Below are 14,391 nucleotides of genomic sequence, written 5' to 3'. Positions count from 1 at the left end.
CTGAATTAGTGAACCGGATTCATTATTAGCGATATAGAAAATACACGACCGGTTCCCCCAAAGGCTCGATCGTTCAATAAATGAAAATGCTATATATATACATGAGTGTACGGAAGTAATATAAACATCTCTGCTTCAAACCAAGACATAATATCAATCCCACCGAATAGGTATGATATCCTGATTACGATAGATACATACTCGTCCTTTGTGGATTGGGTCCAGTTTTACATAGAGCGTCGTCCCATTGTCCCACTGCAGAGTGACTCCTATTCGTGTATGGACAAACACATATAAGCCGACTTCTGTGACGGTCATCCTGTTAAATGCGCTTTCTCCGTAAGTTATTTCAGGCGGTTTTCCTCGTGTCAGAGTCAGCCTATGTTGATTCTTTCCACTTCCTGAGAGAAAAAAAAACGACAATTTTTGAAAACCCCACAGTCGGGTGCTTTGCGTCGTGTTGGAAATTGGTTCCCTGCGATCTATTAAACGCGTGTATAATTGTTTACTTGAAAACGCGACGACGGTGAAGATTTAACAACAAAGTGAACAAATACGTCATATCGGCTTATAGAATGTTTTGTACACATAATACGGTGTTGATTCTTACCTATTGTCATGGTAACGGTTTTCGAGCACGTAACCCCACTTGTACCGCACTGTACGTTTTCTGAAGCAACGCTGAATTCATAGACGTTGGACGCCGTGCTTCTGGTAACAATGTACGAGCATGCGCCTTGAAAGTCGTACGTCTTGCCGTCAAACGTGATATAATGTGGATCGCCGTACAACGTAGCGACACCTGGTGGGTAAGATTGTATTAACATATTACGGAAACATTGTTGATGACTTCTCTACAAATCACGCCCTCTAGGTACGAAATGTTCTGAAGTAAACAGGACGTAGAATGGTTCACATTTTTATTATAGAAAATATCTCAAAAAGGTTACTGCCTAATCACAGATCATAACAAGAAGGCACTCCAGAACACCGTCACAGCCGCAAAGCAACCTTACGAATATCTCTACCTTATTGGATTACAACATGTATGGCATTTGTTTCTTATGACAAAACACATTTATTATATAGACATAAAATTCCAGTTTCTACGCGAAAAGAAAGACCAAATTGAATCTTTAACAGTTAATTCACTCAACGAATTAGATATTGAGTCAATTTAATCCTAATTGAGAAAAGTGAAGAATTTTTCCAAAAATATGTTACCACGGCAATCAAGGCCACTTCTAAAATATAAAACAATTGCGATGAAAATCATGAAAAATTGTTAACTGTGTGATGGCTGTTAATGATTAATAAACTCTTATCGAATTGTACTTGTTTCAATTCTTATCCCTTAAAAACGTTCATGAAAACTCCAATGCCATGCTATGCCATGCCATGCGGCGCCGCGCCACGCCACGCCACGCCGCGCCGCGCCGCGCCACGCCGTGTTTTTTTATGTATTTACCTGCACATTCTTCGTTAGCACATACCCACTGATTATTACCAGAGCAGTTACTGAAAAATATAAGCAAATTTAAAATAATACCTATTACTAGTATGCGATCCATGGAACTTAATCCGAGTAGAGTAAACTGGTGACAGCGAACTAACATGTTGTATTGCTTTCAGAAATATACACGTAAATGATTTAAGTTGTATAATTTAAAAAAGAGAATTCTCTCACCATATATTGCAATCGATTTTGATGTTCCCTCCAATTGGATATTCGCGGCCTCCGTGTAGACATGGACACTCTTCTGGTAATACACAACCCTCCGAGGACCACACATACCCTGGTCGACACTCACACCCGGGCTCACAGATGTCTTCCTCGCACTGTACATAGTTGTAGTTGTTAGCACAAGTGCGCGGACAGGTAGATGCGCAGCTTGTGTGCACTTCGTTTGTTCCGCAGCTTTGTTGCTCAGAGCATTCGCTGCACTGCCAGTCTCCGTTGATGCACATGCTACGGGGGTGAACGTTAGAAAACTCATTGTTATCAGTTATTGTGAGATTGCTAGCGGGTCATTAGTCTTATCATGTCGTTCCAATAGACCGTTTGCGGTTGTTTTAGTATCACTGCGATGTTGCTGTCTGAGTATGTTATCAAATCCGCCATCATGCCCGTCATAGATAGTTAATATTCGTTTTTTATCATTATAATAATAGCCTAAATATCTATCAGGCAAGTAAACTCACGATTTTCTGTTTCTGGATGTACATTTGGAAAGAGCCTAATTGGAACAAAATATCACGTGCACCAGAAACTCGCAAATATACCCTATAAGATAAATACATGTTCTAGTTTTGTTCACGGGGTGACACTGCGCATGTTGGTTAGAAGAAGTGTTTAGATTTAGATCGGATCTATTTCAAACTTGCATTCCCACTTTTCATGATCTGCATAAAACCATCATACGAGCTTTGGGTTTTGTGCAATTCGTGAGTTATCTGATCCAACATAATCCTGAAATCGAATTTTGATGGATATCCTAAAAATAAAAGAAGCCATGCAAACATAAATATGCACAAATGAAATTAAGTGATTACAACAAGGACATTTATGTTTGATTTGGCGATTTGACACCATGAACCTGATTTTGAGTAGATTGATTGCAGTGCTCCAGTTTTCAATGATGAGTTGCCACGGCAACTGATTTCCTAATTTCTCAGAGTGATCAAAATAATCAGTGAGAGGCACGTGCATATAATAGGCCCTGGTGCACGTCTCACTAAAAGTACATATCATATCACATCACCTCCTTCTATCTATACCTATATAAAGACCGTATATATTTGTATGATTTATTGACTTACCACTCCCCGCATCCTATCTGTATCAGATGGCCCGGTGGGTACCGAGTATTGGAATAGGTGCATGGGCACTCGCTAACTGACACACAATACCCATACTGACCCATAACCTCTCCGGGTGGGCAAGTGCAACCTTCGACACACTCTTCGTAGCATTCCTCCGGACCGTGAGACAGAGCAGTACACGACGTTCCACACGAGCTTCCACACTGCTGGAAGATCATGCCGTGGCTGCACAGTATTTCTATATGCAAATAAAATCAATAAAGTACAACTTTTTTAAAATATGGTTTCATGTACATGCGAAATTTGGCGGATGACTTAATACAAAATACAATAGGCCAAAACCTGTTTTCAGCCGAAGTGTAAATCATGTACGATAGTTTGTTATTTATTGACTCAATGTCAAATAAACACCAATTCTTCACGTCGATGTCCAACACTGGTGCTGAAATGTGGATGATAGAGATATAACAAATCCCCTTCGCATACGAAATCGACTATAGCGCACGCATATGATAGGCCAGCATTGGATCATCTGAAAGTGGTCTATTATAATAAAGATACTCTGACCTTCAATATTGAAGCAGCCAGTCACTGAGTACATGATGTAGCCGTCAAAGAGTGTCACAGTAAACTTTAATTCTGATATATATATTAACTGTTTTCTCACCACATCCTGGGGTGTGCTGTCTCCAATCAATAACAACTCCTCTATCGGCACACTTATGCGCATAGTCGGCCATAATCGTGCAATGACAATTCCCTTCGACATCCGAGCATTTGCAGTAGTCATACAAGCAGCTGTCATAGAATGAGTCTGGGTTGACCACTTCGTGACAAACTAGAGAAAAGAAGACACAGACAATATATGTATATGTATATATATATATATAACGGAATAACAGATCGTGCCTTTCCCCTCCTGCCCTGACAGTTAATATGAAGCCTATCTGTGATTTGGGACAATAGTTATATATGCACCCTGGGAGAACACGAGATGTATCTTACCTTGAAATACCGGATCGTATTTCAGACGTCGACAGATATCACGGGCATTACCGGCTTTCTGAGAGTAGAGATCACACGGGTGCATTTTGACGGTGGTGTCTGTGTTCACATCCATGCAGTTGGAGTCCGCTTTCCATTTGTTACCGAACGTCTCGGGGCCGATTTCAATATCACCTGTTTGAGGGGGAATGTGTTTAGAAATCAATTTTGGAAATATCATAGTTCATTGGAAACTTTGGGGAAATAAATTCCGTAAAATATTTTTAAGTCAAGCACAATGTAAAAATAAAATAGGAAGAGCTGTGTTGGCTCTAACGATGCGTGAACACGTGTTGTGCATATATACACAATGTAATCTCACTGTATGCTAATACGGTAACATATTCTCACCTGCCATAGTGTAGAAATCATCTGCTTGTACGTTATTAAATGTACCGCATAAACCGCACGTCTTGGAAAGGTGATCCGGGCTAACAGTGATGTATACACGTGTATCGCCATCCCATAATATCCTAATTCCATTGGGAAGTGATAGCTGTGGAAATTTAATTGTGGTGATTGTAACAATTGAATACGTCATTCAAATCAACTTTAGAGTCGTGTTAATTGTGCACCTCTCCGTATTTATGTTGATGAGTTGAAAACAAAATGTCGTGAAAGATGAACACTGGTACAATTAAAAGATTGTTAGCCAAAATACCACGAATTAATGGTAATTTATGTTAATGAAGAGTTTATGTACATTTTTCGTCAGGATAAACAATAGCTCACAATCACCAAATCCCGATCTCCATGATCATACCTTAGTGAAAATTGAGGTGACGCGTTCAATAAAGACTCCATGATGGTAATGTGGGAAGTAGAAGACATCGTTACCGTCTACAAGCACTTCGTGATTTTGTTTTAGTTTCACGTGGTGAAACCCCCAATAAACATGCACAGCTCGTGTACATACGCCGCCACTTGCACTGCAATCTGAGTTTTCCACATTTATCTTGTACTCGTGGTCTTCCACGAAGCAATTCTGTGCCATCGAGTAGTGACAGTCGCCACTGAAGTCGTACATCGTTCCGTCGAATGTGGTGTAGTGAGGGTCACCGGTGGCTGAACACTTAGCTGTATTTTAGAAAAGATAATGTCACTTGCGTGTTTTTACAGTCGTTGATAGAGGGCGTTGTTTTATCACAGTTGAAATGTACATTTCCTTGAATTTACGTAAATAGTAGTTATTTCTATATCGTACGACGACAGACACAGTAGGTAATCAAACGAATAATAGTCATCAAACATTGTTCCCACGTCTCTAATCGGAAACAAAATACATATATCCTACCTTCACATTGGTTTTGAGTGCAGTTTTCCCATTTCCCGTTGATGCATTGACTGTAAAAGAATACTAGTATAACAGTGCAAAGAAAATTCGTGCGAATCAAGCACATAGTGATACAAATCAGGCACACTGTAATGCGAATCGCAGACACTGTGATGCAAATTCTACACACTGATCGTTATCATGCATATTTTGATACATAATATGCTCACTGGTGTGAATCGTATGCACCGTGAAGCAAATCATCATGCTAAAATTCTATGCAGTATACCAACGCTTTTAAGTAAACAACTCAAAACGTGTATATATAATTATTATGCGTGATTTTTGTGTTGCTCACACTTACCATTCATTGCAATCCTGGGATATCCACGTACCAGGGGCGTAATTCTGTCCATGGTAGCTACATTCACACTCGAATTCTTCCACACACTCGCCATTCTGCAAGTATGTATTATCTGGGCAGTGACACCCGTCCACGCAGTGACCATATTCACATATATATTCTTTTCTACTGCATGTCTTGGGACACATTGAACCACAGTCGTCATAAACCATGCCGGCTGTACAGTTAATGTCTAATAACAAATCAAGTAAAAGAGAAGTTTATTATAAATACAAAAAACACAAACAAAAAAGATAAACCCAGATGCATACATTTGCTATCATAAACAATAATACAACACAATTACAAGATTCAGACTGACATACAAAACACTACGCTGATAAGCTACTGCGAGTGTGTTTATATTCTAATGCAAATCGCAAGATACATAACTCAAATCAAGTACTTACAGCAGAAACCTGGTGATCGCCAGCCATTGATTGGCACTCCAACCCTGGCGCATGTTCTGGAATACGCAGATATAGCGTTACATGCTGCGTCGTCTCTCCATTCTGCCGACAGACAAACATCAGTTTCACAGGCTTCGAGGTAATCAACAACATCGACGTGCTGATAAAATTAAAAAAACAGTATTAACAATTTCCAAATTAACTACATATCTCGTAGGATTTTTTAAGTTTATAAACTCAATTCATAAGAGTGTGACATACAATCACCTTACATAGGCAATCATCAAATCAAATCCTGTTCCGTCCCATATTACACGGCATATTTCCGACAAGGTGAATCCACGATGAAAATGGGGTACACGAAAGCCATTTAAAACAATAGTGTTTGATCTGAAGTCGTCCATCAATGGATAATGTTATTGATTGAAAGTGTTTACTAATTTTCTAGATGATGAATGACTACATAACTGGACAGGTGTCGATTTGAACAGAAGAGTTACGTCAATAGAAATGCGACGTATTGATTGGTGTATTTCGAGAGATCACATTTGCATACTCTGTACCTGCGTAATGTAATTCTGCGATATAAGTAACTTACCTGGTGGCACGCATCGAATGGCGGATATAACAGGGTATCGCAGACACCCATAGACCGCACCTGCCTGGCTTGCTCAGTGCACAATGTAGCTGGGTCCCGTATACCCTCGACGCATTGACCTAAAACATATGACATGTTATTACCAAGACTAGCCCTGTGGAGCGATATAGGAAGCGAGGGGGTCTGCCACTAATTTATCTATGGTGGAAATAAAATGGCGTTGAGTGGGGTCAGTCATGTTTTTTTTCCTTATTTACAAAGCGATACGAACAACTAAGAGTTTAACTATACTTTCAAGAGTATGCCTCATATATTGCCGTCAACTTTTTCAAATATCAGTGGGACAGTGGACGTGATGGTAGAAGAGAATGAAACACTATTTGCTCGTGCTTCTCTCGCTCTGAGCGAGATCTCGTCGGTCATTTCCGTCTTGTACTCTTATTTTTCGACAAGTGATAAAGAATAGTTACTAGTATTTGAAATTGTAGTGTGCCTAAACTGTGAACTTTGATGTTTGTAATAAGATGGCTATAACTCTCACATTAGCTGACTAATTATTGTGTTATTATTATTTTTTTTTCGATTCTTTATTATGTCAACAAAAACAGCCTCACTGTCTTACCGTTGTTATCGACGACTTCCCATGACTTGGCAAACGTGTAAACACTGTCAGAAAGAACGCCCGTTGACGTTGTCCAGTCATCGGCGGGATCGTCGTTATAGATACCACACAGTCCGCACGTCTTACCAAACATTGAGCTACTAGTGATGACGACATCGACGTACTCGTCACCGTCCCAACGAAGACGATAACCGGCTCCGCTTTTCACAACAATGTAGCCACCCACTTGTTCGATGAGGGCGCCGTTAATGTAAGCAGGTATCGTCAACAACTCGTCGTCGGCGACAGCGCTGGGTCCATTTTCCGTCTGGACGAGTAGGATGTTGTCTGCCGCGTTCCCGTTGTCGAGTAACAGCGATCGCCGACACACATATGTGCCGTCGCAGTCCGGGTCGTTGCTCAGGTACACGTTGAATGTGTTTGCCACGCAGTCCGCCACAAGTTTGTAGCTACAGGGACACTTGAAACTGTAGAGTTTGCCGTCAAATGTGCTGTAATGGGTCTGTCCGAATGTGAAGCAAGTACCGGTGGAAGCGACAGCTGTAAAAATTAAAAAAAAAAAACGTTAAAAAAGGAGGTCATAGTCTTGTAAATTTGTTATGTTTGAAGGGCGGTAGTCGTCGCGCCGCGCATGTGCGAAATTGTTGTCGATAAACATTGATTTTCCCATAATCCAGTGCGCTTTTCTAATGAAATCACGAAAACGAATTTTGTCCTGTGGGCCTCACTTGCACTAATTACCCCCGGCGACTCCTTCAATACCTTCTAATCACTAAAAATTATCAAGTTAAATCAAATTAAAGCTTGGTGACCTCACAGTATGTACTTGTTATGCACAACTGTCAAAATCGCCATCTTTGTTTATATGAGACCCATATCTCGCGCATGCGTGGCGTGACGACCACCGCCCTTTAAGAACATTATATTCACGCCCGACGACATTTACGTCTCCGTATTACACTTTATATATAAATCGCGCATTTTTTTATTTTGTCTCTTTATCCAAACAAAATAATGTTGTTTGTTCACAAAATCATCCATACAGTTATCAATTTTTTTTCCAAGATTATTTCAACCTGCTGTATAACCAATAAGAGGATAGTGCAACTTTTTGTTTAACGTGAATATCGTTCATTTGAACGTGATTGAGAGAACACATGTATATCAACCGTTTTATGCTTATCACCGTGTGATTCATTCACGTGTGAACGGCGCTACGCTTACACTATGATTATTATGCAAATTACATTACATTACTTACATGGTCTGTACGTGATCGGCAGTGTACCACGTGTTGTGGGCATCGCTGTTGTTGTGTACGACATTGTAGGGTGAGCTTGTTGTCTCTCGTATGGCATAATGTGCACCCTTCTATAGTTGCCGTCGCTACCATGGCCACCAGAAAATCCAACTGACTTTTGCTCAATTTCTGGAAGAAAAAAAAAGAAAATTATTTTTTCGTTGTCTTTACAGAAAACTGTGTTATCGGTTTACGATGGAAAGGCTCAAGTCGCGTCAAATTGGAAGAATACGGTATGGACGATTGTGCGGGACTCCGAGTAATGAAGTCATTTAAAATTCTTACACAAGTGTTCATATAAGTGTTTATACATGTGTTCATGAATTTTGGCTTACGTGGTTTGATGTCACAGTTTTCCCCATAAACACCTTCCGGACACTGGCAGTGATATCGTTTGTTGCCAAGATCATAACAACTGCCGCCATTCTGACACGGCATGCCATTGCATCGACTCACTGCAATAAAACGCAATCGGATATTATATGTATTGAGCATTCGGAACACAGTACGCCACATGATATAAGTGTATGTACAGTCAATCGAAAGAGCTCGGAGCTTGTATTTGTGTCGCAGTCACTGTGTTTAGTATATGTAAGACATAGCATTTTGGCTAATTTAGCTAATGTGTCTTTCGCTATTTATATACCAGTACATAGCTAATTTAGCAAAACAGAAAAAATTTAAATAAACGATCAGCAAATGAAAGCAGTAGTATATACACTATCCTGACGCTATTCAGTAATTTACACATATTACCCTCAGAAATTGTAGTTTCAAGAAAGTTCGAGTACATTGCATGGTACCGACTACATGTGCCAGGGAATTTACTGTTAAAATATATTGTTTAGCCAAGCGACAGTTATGAACATTGAACATAATTCCTAAATGTGTCATACGTAAGTGCGAGTGCTAACATTTTGCCAAATTTGTTGTTTTCGTTTTCTGTATTCTAATAAAATCTCATAATAATGAACCTCCTTAAGTAATACTTGGTATAGGGGGTTCATGCGACAATAATAAGTCCAGCTGACATTAAGCTCACATTGTTGTATGTGTTACTCTTTTCTTACCATAGGCAGGGGTCTCACAGTGACTTCCCTTGTAATCATTCACACATAGACAGAAGAAACTTGCAGCGCTTGAAGTGACGCACTGTCCCCCATTCAGACAAGGATTCTTCGCACATGGATCTGAAAAAGATTTAAAAAAAAGGATTTTACAATAATATAAAGACTCACAAATATGGGAATGAAAAAGTACACATTCTTCGTTATTAATCATGTGAGGGCGCTTTGAACCAATACTTAAAACGCCCTCTATGGATAAATACAAAACCAGACAGCATGATCATGAAATTAAAAGTACTATACCTCGAGTCCTTTCGCACAAATTGCCAGTCCAACCATTCGGACAGTAACATTTATACATATTGTTTCCAAGTTCTTGACATACGCCCCCATTTAAACAAGGGTGACTAGCGCATGGCGTTACCACTGCAAATGAAGAAAATCGTTATGTTATTCACATATACATCTGTCACCATGAACGCCATAGTTACAGCGTGTCGTAATTTTGCGGTATTGCACTGGATATTTGCATATACTATATTAGGAAATGCGAGTTCCAAATATGGAATGATTACTCGGGTAAGCGTCCTATAATGATAACAACAAACATGGCTGCCCCAGGCTTTGACCTGACCCCAACACAAACAAGTTCACTAAATGTGTTCTATTTTTTTTTGGATTTCATCATGTATCCTTGGGAGGGAAAGTTGTATAATAATAAGGTTATTAAGAGAATACTTTACGGTATCCTCGTATTAACCTCATAATATTATTCTAGTTACAGTTGGTTCCTTTAATAGGGTAATGTCATTGGCATGACATCCGGGTCACTACACAGAGGCGGCGGCACGACATTTTCCATTGGGGCGGGATCTGCTCCCCAACGTTTCGCCGAAGGCGCGACATTATTAGGTGGTCTAATCTACACCCTCTAAAATGCTATTTCCAGCATTTTGAGGTACAAATTTTGCTGACACAAAGGGTTTAAGCTTGATTTTGGAGGGACGATGCCCCCTCTGTCCCCATGTGCTGCCACCACTGCTACAAAAGAAGCAGGCAACGACATCAACACGCTAGGAAGCAGGCTATTCGCTGTCTCCAAGATGAGTGTGCGTTGTATAAACGGTCTTTTCTCACTAGTCTAGACAATCTTACATTTCATTGTTGGTATTAGTCCGTGATTACTGCCCCAGGTTTGTTATTAATAGTAGCCGAGGAGTACGACGCCCTCATCAGTCATATGTGCTATATACTGATTGACTCACATCACGTGGTACTCTCCACGCCAGTGTGTGATAGCGTGAAATCTAAACATGAATGCGCACAGAACAAAATAGTCCGGAACTTGAGTCAAATTATAACAACGCTACCCACGCTTCCCGTCATGAATTTCGTTGTCACTGGCAGTTCATGATTATAATCAGCGTACTAGTAAATATGCGGATTTAGCAAACTGTGTACCTGTGTACACTTACATCAAAAATGACTGTCCACTTTACGAGAATGTTCATCATGATATATCAGAAAATACAGTAAATACTATCTTATCATCCATTCAAATATTTGAGATCTGGGATTTTTCGCTCTAATCTCCGATGTAATTCTGTCATTAACCCTGATATGACAAGAGACTACACTAACAGAACACGAGATTATATCGAATGTAATTCTCTTTATTATCAGAATAGCGTTTCACAAACGTATTTGTCTTGAAATTGCACTAGACTTACATGTAAATAGTGGTTTTTCGACTGTGTCACAACTTTTACTGTGGTGGACAGTGATTCAGCTACATTTACTTTAACGACTATGATAGCTTGGTCTGGTATTTGGTTTAAAAGGAAGTAGTCGTCGCACCACGTCGTGTTCGATATGAGACTCATTAGCAACGCGTGTGAAATACATTGTTTTACATAAAATTCGAACACGCGCTGCGCGACGACCACCGCCCTTTAAAGTAAGTAAAAGGGGAAGCCACTTTGTATATATGTTTTACAATCAATACAAGGCAGAGTTTCATTGAGAGTAACAATTTGATCGTTCAATTTTATCTTTCGCCTCTCAAAACGGGAGATTACCACTTATAATCACGCAACTGAAGAGCGATGCGGTGTTACGAACGAGACTGGGTTGAATCATTATGATACGTGGACACGTGTCATGCCTTGACACTGCTTCACACGTGGTCAGTGAAGGTGTTAAACCACACGTCGTATTTTAGTACAATGTATTGGTTACGACATTACGGGTATTTCTAAATAATATTCAGACAAACAGGTCCGTGGCCGACGCTCAGAGTGAAAGTGTATACTCTATGCCTTAGCTTGTAGCTGATGTCATCTTCTGAATAAAGTTCTGCAACTACCACCTATCTATGTTTAGTCTCGATTTCAATTTTGACAGTACAGTGCTAATCATCGGCACGCTGTAGAGCCACTTTCGTGGTGTGGTTGGGGGCTGTTCCAGACCGGGGATACGCATGTGCGTTCTGAATTTCGCGGAGCAAAGTAGATACTGACTGCTAAATCAAGCATGGGGATAAGACTACGAGACCCCTGACCCAAAACATCAAATGAAAAGGGACGTCCGAACAGAACAGGAAGATTGTGTTTCCCTAAAATAAGTGTGCTTGGATTTTTTCAGAAGTACGCGCTTTAAAAGGGAGGTATTTTTTTTTTAATCAATGGAAATTGGTGGTTTTTGATTATCTTTTGACTATACCAGTCAAGAGCCCCCGTCCCGTACCCACGATATATATTGATACGAAATAAAGTTACTGGCGATGGTAATAATGGTTAAGCCCACTTCACAAGTTCCGACATTATATTTACTACTACATCACCAGGATACCGAGTTATATTAAAACCGGGCAGTTACGGCGAAACTTGGCGCGGCGGCGATAAGTCAGTAATGAACTACAGCGTCGTGCATTTGAATGTGCGTCACACTAAGAGGATATTTATCGTGTTTATATTTGCTCTCCGTAATTAATACGCGGCAGTGTGACGCACGTAGATATTTTGCTGATAAACAAAATGGTAATTTGTGTCTAAGCTCCGGCGAGATTACCAACTTCTACTTTGACCGTGACAGCTATGCAAAAATCTCATGATCCACGAGTGTTATTGGCATGTACACCTATCTCAAACATGTTTCATTGAACTTTTACAATCTGTTCATTCCATCTACATGCTTGTACGTGCACGTACGTGGGTGCGTAATTGTGTCTATATTCCGGGCGTACTTCTCGGCAAAAAATTACAGAGATATCCAACCAACTGGAACCTCCGGACAAATATAGAATGTCTGCAAACGACTTCAACTTTCAGGAGATCGCGGTACTTAACAAACCCAACGTTGAGTATAAAACCCAATATTTGAGTATGACTGAACAAAACGTGCCCGGTTGCCCGTGTGGCGTACTCAGAAACAAATACCACGTGGTAGTGAAATTCGTCTACTGCCACTAACATCACCGCGTCACTTTTCAGAAAAGCTCCCATTTCCGTTCAACTTATTATTTTGAATTTCATGTTTAATTAAAGGTACAAATAACTAGTAATGTTGGTACACATTATATTCACCGTGAACTTGGAAAACAATCATGTGATAATTTCGTTATAATGTTGATATGTCTCCTCCAACATATATTATTCAAATGAGCACCCTATTTGACCGTATAAGTGAAGCATGGACTGTGGGGAACACGAATGCCAACAAACAGAATCGTTGATTTGATACCGTGTCTCGAGAATATCGCGGCGTACTGTCAACCACCTGATGAGTGCGTCTCCTGCGGTCTGAACTTTGCTATCAGTCACGGCATCGATCATTAAAGTACGGAATTCGGCAAATTTCTCGAGTGTTTGTCAATAGTGTATGTGAGTGTGACGTCATGTTTGCACTGATGGTATCTCGCAGCATGGACAGTGTACGCACGTGTATCTGTGGGTTCTTTTCTGTGTCAGTCAGAGGTTACCAATCTCGGTTTAGATTTAAATGTAAATGTGTACACTACGACAGCGGTATCTCAATTGATGCGTCATTGATGACACGGTTGACATCATAACACGCGTTTTGATGGTTGTGACGTCACGGTTATCTCCATTCAATCCCAGACAACCAATACGCCTGAGATTCAAACTAGCCCCGATTTATATGCCATATTCAGTATGTTCCAACATAAACATGGCCAATAACAGCGAAGTTCTTTGGCAGTAAAAACGGTGAAAATGTCAAACCGACCATGCACGCCGATATACACGTGGTATTTTGTCCAGCTATTAAGTTGAATGTGTAATAATCACTACATTAGATCTTCCCATGGCATCACGACTTGCAAAGTAAATTATTGATTTAAAACGAGACAGATCCTAAGAGTCGTGGTCATTTGGTTGCATTTTGTCTGCACGAGTTGGTAACCGTGCGAGCCATGAATGAACGATTCATACACATTACTGATGTGATCGAGTGTACCTCATACTGCGATATATCTACAGCATGGGTCATGATGGATAAAGACTCCTCGCTGAAATTCCCGTGCATTTCTAGCGACGTTTGTGCAGCACAGAATATTTATCACGCACACTCATCGACAGTGCACAACACACAACTCCTTCGTACACTGCACGCCAAGTACGAAGCGATCGGCACGTAATATAATCATGATCGTGACTCTACATACCTGGCACATATTGTCGAGGACTTTTTTCCTGAATAACCTGTTGTAACGTTTGGTCGTTTCGTCCGCCTTCATACAAGCCATCTATTAATGAGTCGTCGATTCTAAGAGAAAACGGAACAATTCACATGAACTGAAATATCGATTATATATATATAATGTGATTAATT

Source organism: Saccoglossus kowalevskii, chromosome 16, assembly GCF_978046115.1.
Source record: "Saccoglossus kowalevskii chromosome 16, keSacKowa6.1, whole genome shotgun sequence".
NCBI classification, from domain to species: Eukaryota; Metazoa; Hemichordata; class Enteropneusta; family Harrimaniidae; genus Saccoglossus; species Saccoglossus kowalevskii.
Note: the sequence above shows the minus strand (reverse complement) of the source record.